This window comes from Megachile rotundata, chromosome 7, assembly GCF_050947335.1.
Source record: "Megachile rotundata isolate GNS110a chromosome 7, iyMegRotu1, whole genome shotgun sequence".
Classification (NCBI taxonomy): Eukaryota; Metazoa; Arthropoda; class Insecta; order Hymenoptera; family Megachilidae; genus Megachile; species Megachile rotundata.
Genome location: NC_134989.1, coordinates 4,443,071 through 4,464,745, shown reverse-complemented (window position 1 = coordinate 4,464,745; position 21,675 = coordinate 4,443,071). Strand labels below are relative to the sequence as shown.

Below are 21,675 nucleotides of genomic sequence, written 5' to 3'. Positions count from 1 at the left end.
ATTGATCAAGCTATCGTTCGATTATAGCGTTGATTAAATTTGGTAATTTTTCAACCTCCAACTTCCGCAATTTTTCAAGATTTTAAATTTTCGTTTGATTATTAAATTTATCAAATTATTACTCAGTTATAAAATTGATCAAATTATTGCTCAATTATCAGATTAGGCAAGTTTTTATTGAATTATTAAATTGATTAGAATACAATTAAATTATCAAATTGATAAAATTATAAAATTACTCAATTTTCAAATTAATCAAGTTAATGTTAAAAGGGGAGTACTAAAATATTGGAAGATGCGAAAGTGAGAAGAACGAAAATAAAAAGAAGGGAAAAAGGGAAAATGGGAAATGGGAAATGGGGAAACGGGTAAATGGGGAAATGGGAAAATTGGGAAATGGGAAAGTTGGAAATGGGAAAATCATATTATTACAAAATGGGAAAAGAGAAAATGGGAAAATGAGTAAATTAATAAATTGAGAAATTAGAATATTTTATAAATATAAATTATGGAAATTTAGATACTTGGAATACTAGAAAATTGGAGAATTGAGAAATGATGGGAATTAAAAAACTTAAAAATTCGAATATTCAAAAATTAAAAAATATCATTACTCTTTAACATGCAAATTTTTAATTCAGAAATATAATAACGTACCGACGCAGATGATAAAAGAATAAATGCATCACTCATTCAACACTATGAATTTATACCCTATTATCCCGTAAAGCATAAACATCGCATTTATTCAGAAATTTTATCTGAATCTATGAACACCCTCTATACAAATACAAATCAATAAAGCGCCAGTTGACGATTGTATTATATTAATCACCAACGTCTCACGAATACGTGCCGATAATATTATTCTAAGAGAAATCAAAAAGATTAAAAAGTTCCATTCGTAGTGTACTAATTGGATTCTCGGAAAGACCGATAAAGAACGTCTTCTACGTGCCGATCATGAAACGATGCTTTATGGGTCATTGTTGCCCGTGAACGACGTTTAGAGATCAGTAAAACGACTCCGTCGGGAGTCAGCACGATTCTCTATCGTCTGCAAATAACGAACGAATACCTAATGACGCTTTATGACCCAATATATACGTGTTAGAACGTATTACGTGAGCGTAGTCTTACGAGCATACGCCATTTTCTCAGTTGCAATCGATATATACGCACGTTAAAGGTGCGAGAAAAGCCATGAAACATTTGCTGACTGCTTGTGTTGGTGTGATGTATTTTCTTTTTGCAAAAGTATGCTCGTATCGTCCGCGGGAATGGAATGGAAAGAAGAAAATCACGTTTGATGAAACCACTTCCATGCATGGCGTGTTTATGGGTTCATTTTTCCTTGGGTTCGCTGTATGAACCGGGTTTACGAGACGGACGTGACTTCTCGCTGTTTGCCAGATTAAGAATGTGCTGCTTTGCTTGAAATATAGGCTCCGCTCGTATAATCTCCTGGAAGCTGCTCAAAAATATTATGTGTTTTGGAAGACTCACGGTGGCTTCCTTTTGGGAACATTATTGAGACGTCACTGATTAGGTATTTTATTGCTGTGATGATAAATGGGAGGTCTTTTATAGTTATTCAGCAGAATTTACGATGGTAAGCAGTAATTGTGTATTTGACTTTAGGTACATTCACATTTAAGAATTTGGGAGGAAAATTGGTAATTTAATTTGAAAATCCCCAAATATTCACATTATTGAAGATTTCAATGAAATTCTAAAATCCCAAAATTTTCCATGTTCTCAGGTTTTTCCAAATTTTGGCATGACAATATTTCTAAATTTCGAGGGTTCCAAATTTTATTTTAGATTTTTGTTCACAATTTTTGAAAACCTAAAAACTCCAAATTTCCCATGGTTTCTTCCAAATTTTCACCTTACTAAAATTTTTAAATACCAAAATCTCTAAATTCCTCAAATTCTCAAATTTTTCTAAATTTCCACACAGCTAAAATGTCAAAATCCCGAAATTCTCAATTTCCTCAAATTCTTCCAAATAATCAAGTTCCCAAATTTCCAAGTTATCCCACATCTCACCATTCCTAAATTTTTACATCCTCAAATCCCCAAATTTCTCAAATTCTGGATTATCAAAACTCCTTGTATGTATTTTGAAGACCTCGTCTCAAGTATCTAAACTATTACCAAATTCCAAACTTTTCTAAATTTCCAAATTCTGAAGTTTCTTTCGAAATTTTTTCTCTGAAGCAATTTATAGATGTAATATACCGTTATTGCTAGATGTGACAATAGACATGTAACGATATTTTTCTGCTATTCTTAATTGATTACTTACTCGGTGTATGATTACTTACTCATCACTTACTCATTACTCGGTGTCTTCCTTGCTCAGTATATCAAAATGTTCACATCTCAGTTATCAGTGTATACCGTCACTGATGAAGAATCGTTGCAATAGAAACCGATGGTACAAAAAAGATTTCTTCAGTGATTTCTCAGTAGACTTCTTGATTTCACGCGTATTTCATCCAGCATAAAAGCGGACCGGCAACGTTTCATGCAAGGCTGCGGGTTACTTTTCAGTGGACAATAGCCTTAGAATCGCAGATTTATAGAGAAACTTTTCTCCTCAACCGGCTACAAGAACATTATCGTTTCTCTTCGATCGGTTCAGCTGATCAAGGGAAAAATATTATCACTGTCAGGGAGTTACTGAACAAAAACCTTTATATTCGTTTCTGGTGCTTTTCATACGTCACTTCTCAAAATATTGACTTTACGAACAGTGATCTACGGCTCCTTAAAAACACTGAATATTCCTGTTTATTTATTCGGCAAAATGGCAACCTTGCAAATTGTGTAAAGAGGAGAAACAGTTACTCATTTATTTTATTCATAACAATAATTGATTTATTTAATTTACAATAACAATTCCTTTATTTGGTTCATAATAATAATTTATGTATTTAATCCATAATAATAATAGTTCGTTTATACAGGGTGGCTTACCACATTTTGCCATGTAGATTTGCGTCATTATTATTACTCATAGCAAACAATGTTTCAGGTGAAGTTGAATGGTTTTGAGAGGGGCCTATGCTGGTGGTATATTTTTTTTTGTAGGTGGACGTGTAAAGGACATATGAAGATCATTAAGGTTTTTTTAAATGGAATCATACATTTTTTATTGCATCAGCTGATACTCCTTCATATTCTTTACAAAAAAGTATTAATCTATTTATGTGAAAAAATCATTAGTTTAGGAGATGTTTAGGAGTTCTTCTGCAGTCGCGTCAGTTAGAGCGATGTGATTATTACTGCACTGTTAAAATAAATAAAGAACATTGAATATATATAATTATATAAAGTAAAATTAGTTTCGAATTGCAAATAAATCGATCTTTATGTAAATGCAATTGTTACTGCGTAACAAATATTATACAAATTTGTAATTCGTTAAAGTGACCTGTGACCTCTCAAGGTAACAAAAATTAACCATCCAGGTAGGGCAATTTGAAAAACATATTTCGAGGAAACCTTCTAAAATCATAAAGTCAAAAAGTTCAGTAATATACATGATTACCCTTATAGATGCCATAAAAAAGGTCACCGGTTTTACACACCTAGGAAAGTAAAAAATTTACAATCTCAACCGCCCTAAACATCAAAGCTCCAGACAACTTACCTAAGTCTAACGGTAGTCCCCGCCAAATGTATGCCATTTCCCCAAACTCGAGAAAATTTCGAATAACCCATCAGAACCGTTGTTAGAAAAAGCCCCCACTATAAGAAAAAGTTAACGTCGACAGAAAATTTTGCGAGAAACCACAGATACAAATATATCAGCATACGAACAATAATAAAATAATCCTCTACGTGTCGTCCGATAAAATTCACAAACTTATACTTTAAAATATTCATAGTTGTATTAGTAAATATAATAAATGTTACATGGAACTTTAAGATAGTATTCACTATCCAACATTTTCAAATATTCATTCGCCGTGAAGTCTGCGTGTGAAGTGAGCATTTTCGAAAGTAGCTTTCAATATAAAAATTGACTATTTTGCTCACGAGTCAACAGCAATTTAGGTTTGTCGCATTTGAACTGTAACGTGTACCACGACTCTGACTCGACATTATACGCCAAGGGATTAAACATAGAATTAATTAAGTAGGAATTCAGGAGTTCAGAATTTTCTATAGTTTCTTTATTATTTACGGAAAAGTCGATTAAATCTTTGAATCGTTTCACAGATTCAGTCAGAAACATGTACGAGAATTTAGCATAAAGGATAAACATCGAGGTTCGTCAAAGGAGAAGGGATAATTTCTCTTTAGAGAGCAGTAAAACGCTTTCGGGCATAGGTACTGTTAAAAATAACTGCTGCGACTTTACGAACCGTGGAAAGAGGCATTTTCATTATGCATCGTCGTTAACTGCAGAGCTCCTACGTTATTTTATGATAAATATCCTTGACGAAAACAAACGTAATTTATATTCCATAAATCAGACTGCTGTCAGAATTTCGTTTAAACCGTGCACGGTTTTCGCATTATACTTGTACAGTTGCGAAGGTGCCGTTATTCGTTGTTCTTTGGTTACTTACTTTTCAAATTTAATAAATAAATGTAGATAATTTGGACGATTGGAAATTAGAAACGAAGAGTATCGACAAATATGATATTTAGGAGATTGGAAAATCAGAAATTCTAGGAATTGGAAAATTCAGAAATTGAAAATGTGACATTTTTATTTATAAATTTGAAAAATGGAGAAACAGGAGAATCAGAAAATGGAAAGGAATTGACAAATTGAAAAGTAGGAAAATTGAAAACTGTAAGATACAAGAACTGAAAAATTGAAAAATCGAAAGAGCAAAAAAGCGGAAATTAGAAAAGTCGAAAAAATAAAAACTGGAAAATTATAAAATTGGAAAATTGAGAAATTGAGACACTGAGAAATTGAGAAATTGAGAAATTGAGAAATTGAAAGATTGCAAGATTGATAGGCTGAAAGATTGAAAGATTGAAAAATTGAAAAATTGAAAAATTGAAAAATTGGAAAATTGGAAAATTGAAAAATTGAAAATAGAAGAATGAGAAAGTGAGAAATGGTATAATTAAAAAACAGAATACATGGGAAAGTAAAAAACGACAAAATTAAGAAAATTAAAGAATTAAAAAATTGAAAATCTAGAAATTAACTACACCTGAATGTCCACCACTATAAATCAATCCAATTGCCGCTAAAATCCAATTATCAATCAGTCATTAACAATTAAATTTCCTAAAATCTCCGCAACATTCAGTATCAGTGTTCTTAGACTTAATAGCACAAAATCTTGTGAACGAAATTATTCGGCCAACAGTTATTTTTCCAAACAGCAACACGTAACACCCGACAGCAATTCTGCCTGTCGCGTCTGTAAATCCCGGGAGGGTAAACTGTCTCGACTTCGATAGAAAACGTACGATAAGTTGGATGAATTGATTCCGTGAAAATGGGCGGGAATCTTAAATACGAGTTCAGATCGTTCTGGTGCGAAATGCAGCCTCGTGTCGAAGCCGTATCGAGACGATAAAACCAGATAAAGCCAACGTTCATCCGCGTGAACCAAATTCAGCCGCGATAAACAAAACGGCGCTAGGGGTGAAAACGTTTGAAACGAAACGACGCGACGGCCGATAAATCGAATTGCCAACATCGACACATTCAACGACCGATAAAATATTTATGCTCCATACACCAGTAATAAGCACGAACATGGTACCGTGAAATGTTTCGAGATGGATCTTTTTATTTTTTGCGGTTTCGGAACACAGGAAATTCTTTATTGGTTGGTCGTTGAAATCGTGCGACGATGTAAACCTTTGACATTTGTGAAGAGGCATTGTTCTGTTATTCTGGAAGGTATACATACGTACCGGTGATTATGAAAGTGGTTTAAATTAAAATTGTTGAAGAAGTTCTCGCTTCTTTGTAATACATGCATTAATTTTTTTATATGATAAAGGAAGTGAATCGTTAAATAGTTAAACCAAACTTAGATCATTTTTTTATATAGATTCAGATTTATATATTTATTATTTTTAATTTATGTCATACTTATACACATCTATAATTTACTTTGATATTTATACTGTAGTAGATCGGGTCAGGTTTAAACATAAAGGAAAGATCAGTAATGCACTTAACATAAGGATGCTTTATTACGTAATGGTCCTATCGATCGTACGACACTAACTGCCGAACGATGATCTACCCCCTACTCGACTGTTCGACGTAGCCGAACGGCGACGTCGTTTCCCCGAATTCTTTCGTTTACCGGTCGGTGGAATATTCCACGACGCACATATAATACTATAATACATGTTTACAATTTATATTCATATTACATTTATTTGGATTTACATATACATATATGGTTTATATTACTTACATTTATATTAATTTATTTATATATCTAAATTATATATAGATATAATATGAGTATAAATTATATATACTACATATAAATATGTATGTATAAATAATAATTACAGACAAATAAATTGTGATAAAAAAATCACACGCCTTCTCTGTTTTAGCAAACAGAAAATTTGTTTTTCACATTTTTGAATAATACATTTATCACAGCTGCAAAATATTTACTTTGTTCTATTAATTGGAATTGGACTATAACATGCATCATATCTGGGGGTTAACCTGTATTAGTAATTCAAATCACTGTGAGACAAATTTCCACCATTTCGACTTCCTTCTTAACATTTATAGGTAAATTATTATTTAACAATCACTTGATAAAGCATCCCTAAATAATGTCATTATAAATTCCTACAGTTAATTTCAATAAATCACTTAGGTTATTTATAGGTTAGGTTTATAGTTTATAACACTTCTGTTTTGGAAACATGAATTAGGAAAACAATAATGTATATGTATATAATTTATATTTATATACGCAGTATAAAATCTAATACAACAGTAACATATGTATATACCATATTTACGTGGCGATCTGAATGTATATACGTATATATTTATATATAATTTATATTTATTTTCGAAAAATACAAGAAAATGATATTAGACAGCACAATTTATACATTTAAAATTGAAATAAATAACTTTGTAAGCACATAACTCCATAAAATATATTAACAGAGCGAGATAAGTATTAAAATAATTTTCTACGAAAATTAGATTCGGAACGATGAATTTCAACTTGTTTGCCACCATCTTTCTTGGCACATCTGTATTGCGAAGCGTTTCTGTGTGTGCATATGTACATCCACACACACACACATACATGTGTGTGTTCAACTTTCAGCGATGCACGAACGCAGCAAGCGGCTGCTTGAAAACTATAAGCGAGTTAAACAAAACTCCTTAACTAGATTCCACGTTAAATACCGACTTTCGGCTTAACCCTCGACTCCTAATCGAATCGAAATTTCCGTAGACGTCTGACGGAGTTTGGTATCGTGATGGGATTAAGTTTTGGCGAAGGATGCTTTCCGCAATGAATTCTCTGTAGTACAGTCACACCAAAAAATCACAACTTTCTCACTCGTAAACTTTCTATTAGTTGTTTGTACGAAATGCTGGTGGTCTATTTTCTTTCTTTAAACGTCGCGATATAATTAGAGGCAACGGTTGAATTCATGGTACGCAGTAACAACTGAAATCTTTATTTTAAGTATGCCAGTGTGAGGTGATATTAATTCTAAATCAACCAATTGTAATTTCTATTTCTATTCTTTCATTTGAATTCCAATTTCAATTAATTTTAATTTCAATTTCAGTTAATGAATTTTAATTTCAGCTTCAATTAATTTTAAATTTAGGTTCAGTTTAATTTTAATTAATCGATTAATTAATTAAAGCCAATACAAAATTGATGAGTATAATTTGTTGTTAGTTTCCATTTACTCAACGCCAGGGTCACAGCGTAATATTATTTTTGTGAATCAACAACAAAAGTAATAGGTATAATAACAATTTAACTTTTACACTCATGTTTTGTAAAAATTAAATGTTATACCTATAATATAACATATTATAATTGTTATAATATAATTATACTAAGCTAGTGGTGGATATAATTATCTTGGATTTAAACATTGGATTTTAAACATACTGCTAATGTGTTATTAGCTACTTATTATCATGATAATATATTTGTACTAACAATATGTAAGTACTCAAATAATGCTTACTTTAATTAAACACCACTACTTGAATTTTATTAACAAATTACACAAAACTTAACACGTTGCATTCAGTTGTAGTGATACAAACACTTCAGCAGAAAAATACTTTGAAGGGTAGAATGTTTATTATAATTCAATTCATGGAACTATTTCTTTGCCAATAGAAAATAGTAATGAATCTACTAAATTATTGGTTGCAAATGGTTCAGTGAATATCCAATGACTGGATATTTAATTAATCGATAGGATCTGAGGTTGAGAAAGATTTATCATCTGTGAAATTGCATATACGTATGCATGTGATCTTGTGACATATCCGTTCGTATCGCGCGGGTAAATTGAGTTCGTGACCCTATGTGAGATGAATCCAAATGTCGGGAAACTAGAGTCTCCTGTTCGATAAGTGACTGTAAGATAACATCGCGATTTGGTCGTAAAGAGAGGATCTGTAATTTGGAAATAAATTAGGTTCTGGGGACTGAATTACGTTATACCGAACGTGAGAATTATTTACGCTTTATCTGGACCTAGCAGTGAAAGTATCCAATGAATATTACAGCTGATCTGATCTGAATATTATATCTGATATAAATATATAGATTTGATATCAATTTTATATGAATTTGATTACACATTTAATACGAATTTGACACAAAGTTGAGATACATTTGATGTATATTTGATACAAATTTGATATAAATTTGATATAGACCTGATATAAGTTTGATACAAATTTCATATCAATTTGATGCAAATTTTATATAAATTAAACATACATTGTTTCTAACTTGTATACGCATTCATACAATTAAAATTCCTGTACATAAAATATTTACAAAGTTGAATCCAAAAGACGAAAATCGTAATTGAAGAATTAATATGTAGGCTGGCTAGTAGTGCATAAAAAAGAATGTTATTATTGAAAATGTATTTACACCGCAAATGTTGCAAAATATCTCAAGAATACCCACGCATGAGTGTACAGACTGCATCAAATGAATTAATCAATACATCAATTGCTAAAAATAAAACTTCATACTAATTTCAAACTATCTAGTACCAGTAGTAAAGGAGTATACGAATTCATAGTGTAGTTACATAGTATTATCGAGCATACGCTGAGCTGTCATTAACGTTTTCAATGACTGCTTCAAACTTTGATGAATAACTTCGTTAGTAAACTAACTTGTGCATGTGCTCAAGGGATCAACCGCAGTTTCGTAATTATAGTACGTGAATCCTTGCAGTATAGTATCGAGAAAACAACACACAAAATACAGAACAACGTTGAACTAAGATTCTTACCAGAGTCTGTTATACGTATTTTACACCTAAACTGAACACAATTTATTAAACAAAATGATGTTTAAATTTATGTGGAAAAAATTTGTACAAAGAGGGTTAAAATTTAATTTAAGCTGTTTTTATATTTGGTTAATAAGGATCTGGTGTTGATACGTGAATATTAATGAACTGAAACCTTTTGAAGTTTGATTACTGAAGTACTTGGCAATATATAAAGACAAGAATTAAACGATTTTTAGAAAAAGAGTGTTTTATATAACGGGTGGTAATGAAATGTGTAACGATATAATCCGTAAACGACTTATAATTGAACAAGTGATAATTCAATACATGATCTACGCATCAATCGAACATGTGATAATTTAACGAGTAGATATAACAGGAAGTGAAAGTGGTAATATAACGCTTGATAGTTCTAGGAACACCAATACAACGCATAATAATTCAATATATACAAATTCAACAAATGATAATTCTACATGTGGTGATCTAACTTATGATATTTCAACGCACGGCAGTCTAACATATAGTATTTCAACGTGTTCAATAACGCGATGTTTGATCGTTAATCCCTGGATTAACTTCCGCACTTTTCGCGTTTCCTTACTCCTTTTACGGAGGTAAGGATGTTTCAAATGTTATTAAAGCTTTTCTTTTAAAATGAAATATCACTTAGTAAGAAAGATTGGAATTCGATTGCTAAACGACGCTGCTCCGAAAGCTAATCGACCGCAAATGATCGTCAATTCGAAATCTTTTCACTCTGAATGTGTCTATTCGCTATAGATTGAAGTAATATTTACAATTGTCTGAACTGAACTTGTTCTCTTATCGGTTTCTTGTAAACTGATTCATCTCTCTGTCCTGTCCAATTTGATTAGCGATTGACCTTCCGGAAGTTGGTCCAGCATGAATGTCATCAAGTGGTTGTTTGACCTTTGAAAAGATATGACAGGTTAGTTTTGAACAACCGTAGACACTTCCATTGTATGCCCGCCATAAATCCTGCTGCTGTGGTGCACGTGGTAACTGGTATATGGTTCAAGCCCGATACATTGGGAACCCACGTCCTTGAAGTATGCTTAATGAGAGGACCTCTTGATAGGTCTCATCTCTGACTTCGCAGAAAGCACCACAGGAGATTTGGTGAAGACACGGAACAAAGATTCAGAGATGGTGCAAGCCAGTTCAGAATTTCAAGAATCAATTTCTATATACGACGAACAAGACAACAACTACAGAGATTATTTGAAAAAATGAGTGGACTGTATTTCATGTTACGACTATATATCTGTAACTCCACGGAACACAACGCGTGATAATTGAAAGTATTGTAATTGCACGTGTGAGAGTTGAACGCGTGGTAACTGAACGCGTAGTAACAGAACATCCGACCAATTGAACGCCTGTTACTTGTAATTGAACGCGTTGTACTTGAACGTCCGATAATTGAACGTCCGTTACTTGAACGCGTTGTAATCGAACGTCCGATAATTGAACGCCTGTTAATTGAACGCATGATGATTTCACGCATAGTTATTCAACTCGTGGCGATTTAAATAATAAGCGGGCATATGATAATTCAACGCACGACATTTCAGCATATGGCGATCTCATACATAATAATTTAACTCACGGCGAAATGACGCGTGATAGTTAAACGCGTAGCGATCTAAGCTATAGCAATACAACGCACGGCAATTTAACAAAGTAATGCAACGCGTGATAATTCTACGTAACTAACATGATAACTAGCATGATAAATAACGCAAGTCACTCTACGTACATATACGCAGCGAAAGACGATAAATTCACTCTCAACCTTCACAATCATCCAATTAACCTAAAATTCAAAAACGAAGTGTTTCAAAAGCAACATTCTCAGGAACTAAATATTCTGAAAGATTCATTCACGGTAAAATGGAGACGGCACACTCGTTCAGCATCAACTGGAACGTGTCTTTTGCATCCACACACGGTTAACTACGAACACGCACGCGGATAGATAGATACAACGAGAGGGCAGGTACTTACTCTTAGACGTGGATCCAAGTAAAGAGGAAGAAGGAAGCTGAAGAAAAGTGGAGAGACGCGTGGAAAAGCTAGCAGGCAACGGTTGAGTGTCTGAAAATGCGGACGACTAGCTCTCTTACCCTTTCAAGGAGTATCTTTCCTGGGTAACGAGCAGGGAGTCTTGAAAGGGGATCGAGGCAAAAGAGTCACGAAATGAAATCCTGCCTTGGAAATCTACGATAGAATTCACCTGCGGGTTGAGCTGTGCGCGTAATTGCAATCGCGCGTTACGGTAACAAGTTTGGAGCTAGAAAATTGTGTGCGTTTACGACAGATGTGGACGCGCAAGTATCGAGTTGGTCTGTAGTCAAATATGAATATGTACGTTAATTTTGGACACATTTAAGAAATGTTGATAAGCCAGATGTCACATTATGGATTATAAGTTAAATTACCATGTAATTCTACTTATGAAGCCTGTAGATCTGCAAGATCAAGTCAGAGTCACAAGTTCTAGTGGAAATGATATAGCGAAAAAATTTTGTGGAAATCAAAATAAATAATTCATCATCGATTTTAAATATTATATATTAAAGAAATTTTTGAGAAGTAGATCTCGCAATATTGGTGTTTCATTAACACGTTCCGTGCCAAGCCATTTTTGCCTGACTTGTCGTTTAGGCCATCTGATATTTTGACTAAAGATTAATATATTATCACACAATATTTCATTACATCCTCAATACATAAGTAATTCTTTTTTTCTTTTATTCTATACTGCATCTTGTATAATGCTTCATTTTTTAGGTAGAAATATAATTTATAATTTGTAATAAAATATATGTTTTCAGCGCATTGAATAAATATGACTGCGTGTACCACCGGTGGTACACGTGGCCTGACAATCAAGTTTACCGTGTACCACCGGTGGTACACGTGGCACGGAACGTGTTAAATTAACATGTAATTATACTTTGGCACATTGATATGTAAGTAGATAAAGTCGGTATTTAGTCAGACTTGCATGGAAAAGGCACAATATAGAGAAATAATTTAATGGCAATAAAAAATATACGACTTAATTTTAAATACATTAAAGAAATTTTAACAAAGTGGATCGCACATTATGCATGTCAAATTAAATTAACGTGTAATTACTACAGCACATAAATCTGTAAGTGAATCAGGTTGGTATATGGTCAGACTTGGATGGTAAACGCTTAATACATTAAAACGACCTATAATTGAAACTACACAATTCTAATTCGATTATTGAGTATATTAAAGAAATTTTTACTTTAAATTTGTATTTTAAAGAAACTTTGACAAGTTAGATTTTACATTGTGCAGATTTGCCTATTATCTTGTAAATGCATTTATGATGCACGTAGCTATTAAAAATTGTTAATCGAAATGTGAGATTTGTGCAAAATGGAGGATGTTTGTGCAACTCATCTGTATGTAATTTCAGAGTGTAAGATTGTTTACGTATACAGGTTTCAGCAACAGTGTTCTAATTACGCTTTCGACGGGGCAAGAAATAATTTACGTAGCTCACGAATCAGTGAAGCCGAATGGAAACTGTCGCTTATGTTACGGTGCAGTTTCCTTTAATCATGCACATAAATGCGCAAACAGTATGCATTGAAAGCGCTATAACTGTGAGCAAATTGGAACATTTACCTTGACTGACACAGTTGCCAGATTAAGAGATTAGAGTCGCTGTTGTTCTCTTATTGCTTTGTATAACCTTGTATAGCTATTTACTATACAAACGTATTTAAAGAATTGCGAAAAATTTTATTCTTCGGGCAATTCTTAATAACGCGGTATTATGGGATAATTGAAAAATTAAAATGTGGAGAATTTATCATAAATTAACAGGGACTATAAAGGAGAAATATTGCATAATAAACGAACGGGACTATAAAGTAGAAATATTACATAATAAACGAATGTAGCTGGTCATTAACAACTTATGATAATTATAAATTAAAGCAGATGTTAATTTACTATTTATGATGAATATGAATTATTACAATCTTTAGGGTACCATAAATTAACGTAATTATAAATTATTACTTTTTCGTAAGATAATACACTTATGAATAATTAATTAATGATAAATATAAATGACGATAAATAAATTAATTCAAATTAACATAAGGTTACATTATATAAGTTATAAAATCAAAAGCGAATAACAGATGTGTAAAAATGTTATTCTTTATTTCATGATAACATTTTAGACGTTTTTAAATAAAAATGATGTATTAATATTTTTTAATAAAGATTGAGTAGACAATTACCAAAGTAAAATATGTTAACTTGTTATCAACATTAAAAACGGTAATTCCATTATCTTTATAACAGCGCATCGAAGTTTCCTTTGCAAAAATTTCAAATATTGGAGATCGAGTGAAGCAGTTATCCTAAAGTTGCTGGAAAAAATATCGTCTTGAAGTTTTTCAAACTTATACAATTGAATATAATTAAAGTTATCTAACTTTGTAAAATTCTCAAGGAAGAATGAAGAATATCTCGAAGGAATTTACTAAAGTCGCTGAAATATATCTTCAGAAAAATTTCAGACTTCGTAAAGTTTTCATCGAAAAGAATCTTCTATGCGGCCACATTTTTGTAGAAACTGAAAAATGCCGAAAGAATAACTGAAGAAATATATGTAAATTTGTTTTAATGATTACATAATATTTTAATATATAAAGTTAATAAAACTGCAGCACAGACATTGAAAATCTTATTTCATCCAAAGAAGCAGAATTCCAAACGAATGACAGAATAAAATCATATTTCATTATAATCCTGCGATACTTCGCCTTTGTATCCATGTAATCTACAAATAAAATACTAATGTAAGTAACAACCAATTGCACCTACATCGAAGTATAAAAGTAATGACAAACATCAAAGCGTTAAAAGTCACTCATAATCAGGTACCACACTTACAATCAGTTTGAAACAAACGGTGAGTGGATGTTAAACGTTCGAAAGTAATTTTTCCTGGAATCGTCCGCCATTTTCTTAATCGAGTTAACTTCCTGCATCTTGTTGTTTCCTTCCCGAGACAAATCGTTCGAGCAATAATTCACGGTATTTCTTTCAACGAATTCGCAGGCGTAGCCACCTTACAAGTGTCGCAATAAAATTCATCTTCCTGCCACTCACGCTCCTCCTCCTCAAAGTATCCCCCTTTTCACCCCCCTGTTGCAGTTTTCTCATCCTTATTCTTTCAAGAAACTTTCTCCTCGTACTTTTACCTGTGCCCGTCTTTCTTCAAGAATGCTCCGTGTCCTCCTTTCTCTGGTACTTTGCCAATAGAAGTAAGAAAATTAATTGTTTTCCGCCGTGCAACGTCCACCCCTCGTACAGTTTCTGCATTTATCTGCCCTCCACTTACCCCTCTTGAACATCCTCCTTCGTCGCCGCTGTTTTGTCTCGTCGAGTTCAAATTAATCGCGGCTGGACGTGAAACTTATTTGTTTAGGGCTGTTCGATTTGTCCAAGATAGAAAACTGCTTAAGAAAAACGCGATGGGATTGTAGAAGCATGAGGACTGAAATGTTAAACGGATTTAGGATGGACAATATATAAGTTGTTGATGGTTGTACTTACTTTTCAGATTGTATTGCTTTTGTTGAAAGTTTTCTTATAGTTGGAAGCTGGAGCGTTGAGTTCTTTAGTAGCTTGAATTATGGAATTAAGAAGTTTGCGAATTTTAGAATATGGAGATTTTGGGAACTGGGAATTGGAACTTTGAGAATTTTTAAACTTCAGAATTTAGGATTTTGTTTGTTTAATGGCACGGAAATCTAAAAGGTTAATAATTTGAACATTTGGTGGTATGAAAATTTGGGAATTTCAAAACACTTAACAATTTAAAGAACTTGAGAACTTGGAGATTTAGCACTTCGGCAATTTGGAAATATGGAGCTTCTAAAATGTGGCAATATAGAAATTTGAAAATTTGGAAATTTTAGAATTAGGGGATTTGAGAGTTTACAAACCTTAGAGTTTGAGAATTTGAGAATATAGAAATTTTAGAATTGGGGAGTTTCAGTGTTTAGAAAATACAGAATTTTGGAATTTGAGAATTTGAAACTTCTGGAATGTAGGAATCTGAGGGTATGGAAAATGTAAAATTTGAGAATTTGGAAATTTTTTAATTTGGGAGCTTGAGAGTCTAGAAATTTTAGAATTTGGGAATTTGAGAGTTTGGAAACTTTAGAAAATGGGAATATGAGAACTTGGAAATTTTAGATTTTGTAAAGTTTTGTAAGGTTTTGAAATTTGGGAACTTATGAATTTGAAAGTTTTCAAATTTGGAAATTTGAAGATTTGGAAATTAAAAAATTTGGAACTTTAAGGGTCTAGAAATTTTGGAAATTTAAAATTTAAGGTCTTAAAAATTTTAGAATTTTGAAACTTGAGAATTTGGAAGCTTTAGCTCTTAAGTACAATATAAAGAATAATCCTTGAAAAGAAGAGCATGACAAAATATTGTATTTTGTCTCAAAAACTCTGGAATTACAAAGTCGCATTTTTAGACATTTTGGAACTCAAATATATATTATCCTTGACACTCCTAACCAAAACAACATAAGGTAAACAAATATAACCGGAATTTTACAAGTCATTGCATAAGGTAATAGCACCATATAATGCAATGGACGACAAAAGACAAAAGACTACGATTAATTGCACGCTCTTTGCACAGAAAATAATTACGCCATCTAAGTATGCTCATTTGAACACGAATTCTCCTAAACGTTTCTCACTGGATAACATTCATTTACATGTACAACCATTCTCTTCCTCAACAGAATATGTTAAATTCGTCTGTACTGAAGTACTGAATTTTTTCAAATTATAGGACAAATGCTAACTTTGCCTAATTTATAACTTATTTTGCCAACTTTATAATTTATCCATCCTTTGCACTTCTATGTCGAGTGTGGCACGACATCACATTTCTCTTGGATCTTATAAATAATTCCGATAAATAGATTAGTTCAATATACATATTCTCATTAATTTACTACTTGTAATAAATGAAAAATGTATTTGTCACATACTCGCACTGTTGCAATACACTTGATTGGGAAACCCTTTGTTGATTTATTTTGTAAATTAAAGAGTTGGTAGGTAAAAGAAATTAGAAGGTTAATGATGTTCGTCCGATTCTGTAAGAATTCTGCCCCGAAACTATCGTTCCGTGATATTTGTAAAATATTTGATTGCGAGGGTGTGTTTGGAGGTGAAAACAAAATTAAGGTAGGCAAATATCGCTGTCCAATAATACTTCGTAGGTAATGCCAGGAGTTACCCTGGCTGTTTACAAGCATAGGATTATAGAAGAACCCTCACGATGGTCGATCACGTAGTCAAACGTTGTAAATTTCCGTCCCACGAATATCCTAATGCGTCTCCGCTACTCGTTAGAATGGTGGAGATTATATGACGAGTTAAATGTTGTGTAAAACTGGTTTTCTTTGAGTTGGACTTGAATGCGGCGTGGAGTTGATTGACTTTGGTATTTGATAGAAAGCAAGGCTATGTGCAACTGGTTGTGATGAGACTTTCACGATAAACGATAAAAGTTAGATTGTGAGCGTATGGTGTCTTTGGGACCTTCACGATGAACGATCAGGGCGACGAAGGTTGTAAGGCTTTGTCTCACACATACAAAATGACTCGAGCCTTGGTAACTAATGAATGACTATAAATCTTAACATTTCATTGAAATAAAATAAAAAATTCTAAATGAGCAAAAAACCCGTCCGAATTGTAAAAATAGACTGTGTTCTCTTAACAGAATATAACAGAAAAAAGCACGGCAACAAAATCTGAAAACGGTAATTTTGGTTGGTGGTTTTCAGTATTAAAAAATGATAAAATATTTTGATCAACCCTAAAATTTATGGAGCAAAGTAAAGGTTCTCGATCGTTTTCTCTTGGCAGAAAAGGTGGTAATGAGACTTCGTCACTGCCTTAACAGAAGCTCTTTTGTGAGCGAAATAAAGCTCAAGTCGATTTTCCTTTACCAGCATCGTGCCACGTTCCATCACGTTCTCGCTTCGAAGAACGTAGGAGCGGTAATGACCCACCCTGTCCTCCTCCGCTTTCCTTCTGTTCCTCGTTACTTGGAAAGTCACCATGTTACGGGATAACTAGAAGAATAGGGAGGAACCAACCGATGAAGTCGTATCGATACAATAAACCCTCCACTTGATCGACGATAATTTGCTTCCAAATTTCGACTAGGTCCACGAGAAATTTCACGTGCTAATCGAATACGATACGAATTTGGTAAGTTGGGTTAGGTCAGATTAAAAGCAAGCTTTCTTTGGATGAGGATCAACAAATGTTGAATTTTGAAAATTTGATGTTGGTAATTGCATAAAGATCCAAAGGTGTGAGGGCAACAATTTTTAAACTCTTAATTTTGTTTTTCAGATACAAATTCTTAAATTTGAAAATTTTTAAATATCTGAATTAAATGATCTTTAGTTATTTGTTGTCTAAACTTATTAATATTTGAACTTTCAAGCTTTCTAACAGAAGAATCGTTTTCTAATCCTATTTTTTAATAGTCTTTTTTATTATACTTGAAAACTGATATGTCATAAATGCTACCTTATAATACTTTTTCAAATCTGACAATCTAGTTTCTAAGTCGATCATTTTACATGCAATAACGTAACAGAATATTGTTACCACTAGTCAACAGTAAAAATCCAAGTGCAAAGTATAAATATTTAAGCTAACAAGTTACGATATAAAAAACTTAGACGATCAAACACGAAAGTGGTGTATCTCCAGTACAAGAGCATATCTCTGAACATCTACGTTTCCAGCAGGGCTAACAACCTGATACGTCAATGTAACCGCGTAAACTTCTCCCGAGGGTGGAACAACCACCCTCGACACCCTCATTTATGGAACCCTTCCGCAAGGAATGGGTTTGTTAACGCGAAGTAGCCTCTAACTTTGAATGCTTATGGATGCGCGACAAGAAGAGTAGCTGGAACCCCGAGTTGTGCATATATCGTGAAACCTGTGGTCGCAGGTGGTTACGAAAGTGAGAACGAGGGTGCAGCATCGAAGGATGCTATAGGGAAATTGTTCTCTATAGCTATGGGGTGAATCTTGCTCGTAACACGTGTGCGTAAATTTCGCAACATTCTGGTGGTTCGTGTTATCGTTTGTTGTTTATGTGAGTTGCTGCAATTGATATTATCGGTATTTCAGCGCAATTTGCGCGGTGGCTATTGGAGAAACGTTATCGAAAGCAGAGATTCTGAAAGTGTGGTTGGCGGACTGGCAAATTGCGAACTGTTTTGTGATTTAAAACTTTCCTTTTGTGCTATTATTAGTGAGGAAGGAATAGAGGAATTAGAATTGAATTTATTGAACTTCTTGGATCTCTTGGAATATTTGAACTTTTTAGATTTCTTTAATTTTTGGATTTCTTGAATGTCTGAATTATTGAGTTACTTTTAATTTTTTTCATGGAAAAATTGTAGATTTTTGAAATTTTAGCACGTAAGCGTGAAAGAATTCTGGAAATGTGGAATTTTAGATATTTTGAAATGTAAGTGTGCTGATATTTAAGAGTTAGAAATTTATAAATATGAAAGCGCAGGAATTGGGAAAGGGTATAGCCGGATAAGATGGTCAAATGTGCCCTTGAGTCGAATTTGAGACCCAACTCGTCAGTCGGTAGCATATCCCAAAAAAACACCTCACACCAAGTTTCAACCCCCTATCTCATCCGTGGGGGTAGTAAAAGGGAAAAAACGAAATTCCGGTTTTTGGCCCTTTTTGCCTATTTAATTTCGTACAAAAATTCTGAAAAAATTCTAAAACATTGAGGTCCAGATAGCGCATCTTACAGAATTTTTTCAGATTTTTTGATCGCAAACTGTAGTCGTGAAAAATCAAAAACCGAAAAAAATCCGAAAAAATGCAATTTTTTAGTGAAGATGTCGGAGCACTACTTTTATATTAATGTGGTAGTTAGATATTAGTACAACTATTATTCTCTAATTTTTTCAGATTTTTCAGTGAGGTGCGCCGTAGTTAAAAAAATCAAAAACCGATTTTTTCGCGCGAAAAACTAACTTCTGCTTTGAATTTTTATGCCATTTTCCCATAAAAGATGCATTAAGTAATTTTAAGAGGATTCACGTTCACACAATTGATCTATGGATTCCAACAATGCAATTAACTTAATTAATTAGTTTTATGGTACGCTCGGTATATACCTAAATGTTTGAAGGTTATTCAACGGTGTCGGTGGCGCAGCGGTTAAGGTGTCTGACTTGTAAACTGCTGCATACTCTTTTTGGCGCGAGTTCGATCCCACCTGAACTTATATTTTTTTTTTCTTTAAATTGTTAATTTTTTTAATTCTAATTATAGAACAATGGATATTACTTATTTAAAAACATTTCTAACGCACTTCAGAAATATTTCAAGGTTTGTTTTTTTTTAACTTGAAAAACTTTGACAACTTTAAATTCGTATAAAAATAATTATGGAACATTTTGACTATATATCTTAATTGTGCTACAAGTTTATAAATTTTCAGTTGAGTGCATATATCAGTGCAATTTTTATATACTGCATTTCTGGTAACTAAGTAATAGAATTATGTCTATTACTTGTTGTTATAAGCATTTTGTTAATCTTGAATAGTTGAAGATTAGGTTTTTTCCTACTCAGGTATCCGACCGTTGTACGTCGGGATGTTGTAAACTTGATGTTTGAAAAATGGTTAATTCAATTCATCCTTGAAATAATCACGATGTACAATATTAAGCAAAATATGTCAAACAGAGCAAGTGATACCTGTTACAAATGAAGACAGCAATGACGACGAATACATTTGACATAGTATTTCTTCAACAATGGAAAGCGATAAGTTACGAGAAATAAAATGTTTAAAAATAAAAATATATAAAATCGTAGCACAATTAAGACATGTAATCAAAATACTTAAAATTATTTTTATTTCAACAGGTAGTTGGGGCTTTACTGGGTAGTCTGCGATTAACGTAGGAGTCCCACACTAGTCTAAGAACGTATAGACTGCGTAAATAAATCCCTTTCCCCAATGAAAAAAAAAACAAACCTTGAAATATTTCTAAAGTGCGTTAGAAATGTTTTTAAATAAGTAATATCCATTGTTCTATAATTAGAATTAAAAAAATTAACAATTTAAAGAAAAAAAAAAAATATAAGTTCAGGTGGGATCGAACTCGCGCCAAAAAGAGTATGCAGCAGTTTACGAATCAGACGCCTTAACCGCTGCGCCACCGACACCGTTGAAAAACCTTCAAACATTTAGGTATATACCGAGCGTACCATAAAACTAATTAATTAAGTTAATTGCATTGTTGGAATCCATAGATCAATTGTGTGAACGTGAATCCTCTTAAAATTACTTAATGCATCTTTTATGGGAAAATGGCATAAAAATTCAAAGCAGAAGTTAGTTTTTCGCGCGAAAAAATCGGTTTTTGATTTTTTTAACTACGGCGCACCTCACTGAAAAATCTGAAAAAATTAGAGAATAATAGTTGTACTAATATCTAACTACCACATTAATATAAAAGTAGTGCTCCGACATCTTCACTAAAAAATTGCATTTTTTCGGATTTTTTTTCGGTTTTTGATTTTTCACGACTACAGTTTGCGATCAAAAAATCTGAAAAAATTCTGTAAGATGCGCTATCTAGACCTCAATGTTTCAGAATTTTTTCAGAATTTTTGTACGAAATTAAATAGGCAAAAAGGGCCAAAAACCGGAATTTCGTTTTATCCCTTTTACTACCCCCACGGATGAGATAGGGGGTTGAAACTTGGTGTGAGATGTTTTTTTGGGATATGCTACCGACTGACGAGTTGGGTCTCAAATTCAACTCAAGGGCACATTTGACCACCTTATCCGGCTATACCCTTTGAAATGTTGAACATTTGAGAATTTGGGGATTTAGAAATTTGGTGATATAGGGATTTAAAAATCTGGGAAAAAATTTATGAAATTGAGGAATATGAATACTTAAGAATTTGGAGATTTGATGATTCAGAGATATGGAAATATAGTATTTTAGAAATTTAGAAATTTGAAAATTTGGGAAT

At 32.9% G+C, this 21,675-nt stretch overlaps 1 protein-coding gene and 1 long non-coding RNA gene across 3 annotated transcripts in view; both read right to left on the bottom strand.

Moving 5' to 3' along the window:
- LOC100878748 (uncharacterized) overlaps positions 1 to 21,675 on the bottom strand; it is a 911,930-nt gene that overhangs the window by 165,408 nt on the left and 724,847 nt on the right. The window lies entirely within an intron of this gene.
- On the bottom strand, positions 13,767 to 19,480 carry LOC143264814 (uncharacterized). Of its 2 annotated transcripts, XR_013038773.1 has the most exons (4): positions 15,145 to 19,480; positions 14,930 to 15,085; positions 14,479 to 14,838; positions 13,767 to 14,365 (listed from the first exon to the last, which is right to left on the bottom strand). It is a non-coding gene; the product is annotated as an uncharacterized LOC143264814 (long non-coding RNA). The 2 variants fall into 2 exon arrangements; XR_013038772.1 differs by having other exon boundaries at positions 14,930 to 19,480.